We start from the raw sequence: 4,391 nt of genomic DNA on the forward strand, positions 1-4,391 counted from the left end.
GCCTCTGAAGAAATGCCTTTGCCTTTATGCTATTCAGGGTCAAATAAGGTGGTTGATACTTCTGAAGGAGAGCAATGGGAACAAAATTATCTCAGTCTGACTACTTCTGAGATAAGTGCCCTACTGCTTACAAGCTTTACCCTCCTTGCCCTCTGTGACTGTTTTAACTCAGTTGTATTCCAGGGGAAAACATGAGTTCTGTATTCATATGACTTCATTTGGGAAGTTTATAAAATATAACCATCAAAATGTATTCATATATCCCAAAAAACCCCAAAGGAAACTCCCATCTCCTCTTTATTTCAGACAAAATGTCTTTTGTCTATACCTTTGTATTTCTCTTCAGCTTAATGTCTCACTGTATATATCTCATTTTCACGTCCCTATCTACAAATAATGAAACAAGGAAGAAGCAGTTATTATCAATCAAAATTTTTTCTAAGCTGATAATTAAATGAAAAATATATACAAAATTTAAAATACAGGAAAACTTCAGATTCAACATCTACTCTTATCTTTTCTTCTTTTAGAATTGGCTCTTCAAATTGGAGTGTTAATTATGTGCCCAATGTCTTTGCTCATTCTTGTTTTTCACTTTTCAAGCTGCTTCTTTACTTGGGAGACAGGAAAAAATAACAGTAACACTTTACTTTTTAAAGTCACTCAGTCTTTCTTTAGTTCATCTTTCTTGACAAGCAAGAATTTTCCATTCTGGCTAGTAGAATTCTATTCCTTTCAAAGAGGTTATATAACTTCCTAGAAATGGGAATTTTTCAGCACCTTAAAAAAATAAGCTAAGATATATTTGATATCTGGAATTATATGACACAGAATACATATCAGTTCTTAATAGAACAAAGGTGATTAACTCAGCATCCCAGGTAATGGCACTTCAGGGTACCATTCTCAGCCATTATACATCAATGATACATGCAATAATCATAGCACAGTCTACTTCAGTTGATTATAGGTCAAATTAAGTAGATGCAATAAACTATAGTAGCAACAAACAAGAGCTTGGACAGACTTCAGGAGAGAGTGCAGGACAGAAGGACCTGGTGTGTCATGACTGAATAAATGAAGAAAAAAATATATATTTGGTATAATGAATGCAGGTACCCAGAGTGGGGGTGGGGGATAAAACCCTAGCAGCATAAAAATAGCAATAATGTGTTGAAAGCAAAAATCTAAGTGAAAACTTCAGTGAGAGAGAAAGAGAAAATATAACAGCATAAAAGGGAAAAAAGTACATCAAAAAGAAACACTTAATTACATGTCAAGATTCAAAAATATAACACAAATGAGAAATTAAAAATTCTATAAATAATAGTTCATCCTGAAAATAACAAAATGTCGAATTAAGTTCAGATTTAATCAACAAAGGTCAAAGAAATATGACTATGTAATTTGTAGACATTTTAAAATAAATATTTTTTCATTTTAAATATGGGTATTTCTTTAATGCTTGCATTAAACATGCAGGAAATAGTGATAAAAACGATGTAGAAAGAAACAATTAAAACTAAATTTAAAGTCTCAAAACTGATTAAAAAATAAAAAATGGAAGAGATGGGGGGCTGGTAGGTGACCCAGTGGAATAAAAGCCAGGCCTAGAAATGTAGGTCCTGGATACAAATCTGGTGTCACACACTGCCCAACTGTGTGACTCTGGTCAAGTCCCATTGCCTAGCCCTTACTGCTCTTACAACAATACACAATATTTATTCTAAAAGAGGAAGTAAGGGTTTTTAAAACAATAGGAGAGACTTCAGCTACTGGGCTGTAGATTTTACAAGAAAGCTTGCTACTGCCTCTGAGCTAACTCCAGTCTTTGTATGGGTGGAGCCCCTCTTATAATCTCAATAAGGTTAAAACAATTGGGGGGAAGCTTAAGGCTTCATTCCTTCCATCAGCTAGCCTGAGATAATTTTTTCTCCCATTGTCTTCCAGAAGAGTCAGTATCTCCATTCAATTCCAGAATTGGAACAAAAGAACTAAGAGAAAGTTATGGTCCTATGGAGAACTAAAGGATGTGGGTTCATAAGAGGGGCTCCACCCATACAAAGACTGGAGTTAGCTCAGAGGCAGTAGCAAGCTTTCTTGTAAAATATATACATCAGTAAGCTTCTATCTCTTGTAGATTAGAAGAGTCTAGTTGGAAAGAGCTGTGACTGTAACAGTGGAATCTTGTCTGGAGCTATAACTCCAGAAAGGTCAGCTGCCTTCCATCTCATTTTCTCTTTTGAATCACCTAAATCTCATGATAAATGCTCAATATCTTCTCTTAACCCTATTTCTCACTTCTTTTCCAAGGTGAGAAGAGGGAGCCAGTGCATTCCCTATCAACACTGTCCCTTTAAAACTCACTTAGTTCTTTTTCAATCTGAGGGATCCTGATAAACGAAGAATTGCATTCTGGCTAGCAAAATGTACATTCTGAGGAAGATACTAGGTTATAAAGCAATAAATAGTTCAGTGATTTCACATTTCTAAATATGCTTTTTTAAAAAAATGGTGCCAATTTTAACTAGATTTTATTCTCCAGGGCAAGAATTGTATTTCCATATATTCACAGTACTAATAAAATGAAATGATGTTCACTTCTCTCCCTCTACATAAATTCAAGTATTCAGAATGCACAGATTTATATGATAGTTTAAATGTTACTTTTAAAGTGCTACTGCCTTGGCTACAGATTTGAGTCCTTCAATTTTTATAAAGCAGTGTGGAATGCTTTCTTCTGATGCATTTAATTGAGTTCTTTAATGGTAGGTCCCCATTAGTATCTACCCCAGATGTACTCGAGATGGAGCAGTTCCACATCCTAGAAATCTCAGCAATTTAATTCTTATCAAGACAGTCAATTATTTCATTATATTTTTCAAGGATCTTCTGTTTGACTTCATCACCAAATTTGCTTTGGAGTTTCTCATGTCCTGGAACCATGATGAAAGCATAAGATTCAAGAGAATTCTTGGAAGATACCTTGTCTTTCTCCTTCTCATCTTTAGCTTTGTATTTCTCAGCCTCTTAGACTATCTGCTTAATGTCTTCTTTGCTCAGATGACCTTTGTCAGTGGTGATTGTGATCTTTTTTCCTTATCTGTGCTATTATCCACAATAGAAACATTGAGGAGGCCATTTACATCAATGACAAAGGTTATTTCCATGTAGGAACACCCCTGGGAGCAGGATCCCCCCATTCCTGTTTACTCAATCTTGCCAAGCAGGTTATTATTCTTTGTCATTGCTTTCTCACTTTCATAAACTTGAATAAGCACACTAGATTGACTGTCAGTGTAGGTGGTAAAGGTCTGCATCTTTGGTGGCTTGACTTTGGGGTTCATTGAAGTAGGCTGGGACTACAGTGACAGTATTTGTGATGATTTTCTCATTAGCTTCAGCAATTTCTTTCATCTTGGTCAAGACCATGAAGGATGTTTCTGGCTAGAAACTGGATAGAAACTTTTGGCCTTCTTTTTATATTTCACTCTAACTTCAGCCTGTTTTTATCATTACCCGCTGTGAAAAGGCAATGCTTCAAGTCTACCTGTACAACATTATCATCAAATCTGCAATCAATCAGATGTTTGGCATCAAAGGCTATATTGGTGGGGTTAATTGCAACTTGATTTTTTGTAGCATTATTAATGAAAACTTCTGTGTCTGAGGAGGCAGTGTAGTTTGGGATGGTTTGGTTTCCTTGGTCGTTAGCCATGGTCTCCATTTTCCCATTTTTGAAAACCCACATGGGAATAAGTGATGCCAAGATCAGTGCCAACTGTGGGTTCTTTTGACATAGTTGTTGGGGCTCTCAGCAAGAAGAGCAAGAAGGACTATTACTGTAGTTAGTACTCTAAATATACTTTTGAGATACCTTTTTTCCTTATTCTCAAATTTCAGTCTTTAATTTCTTGATGTCATCCAAAGAGTAAGTTTGGCAAAACATGGACAGGGGTAGGCTGGCTATTTCCTAGACTACTTTTCAAGGTAAGCATTTTATACCTTGGAAATTGGCAAACTAAAAGTCAGGGCTTGATTTATTGTTTTTTTTAAATTTTAAACATTTATTAACATTTATATTTTAGAAAAGTTAACATGGTTACATGATTTATGTTCTAACTTTCCCCTTCACCCCCCGATCTCCCTCCTCCCCTGGCCGATATATATTTCCACTGGTTTTAGCATGTGTCATTAATCAAGACCTACTTCCAAATTGTTGATAGTTGCATTGGTGTGGTAGTTTCGAGTCTACATCTCCAATCATGTCCTCATCAACCCATGTATTCAAGCAGTAGATTTTCTTCTGTGTTTCCTCTCCTGATGTTCTTCCTCTGAATGTGGGTAGTGTTCTTTTCCATATGATTTATTATTTTGTTGATTGTCTAGAC

The 4,391-nt window shown here is 35.7% G+C and overlaps 1 pseudogene; it reads right to left on the reverse strand.

Annotated features, from left to right (window-relative positions):
- Positions 1-2,841: 2,841 nt before the first annotated feature.
- LOC123250537 lies at positions 2,842-3,718 on the reverse strand (annotated as a pseudogene).
- Between the last annotated feature and the right edge of the window lie 673 nt (positions 3,719-4,391).

This window comes from Gracilinanus agilis, chromosome 1 (genome assembly GCF_016433145.1).
Source record: "Gracilinanus agilis isolate LMUSP501 chromosome 1, AgileGrace, whole genome shotgun sequence".
Classification (NCBI taxonomy): Eukaryota; Metazoa; Chordata; class Mammalia; order Didelphimorphia; family Didelphidae; genus Gracilinanus; species Gracilinanus agilis.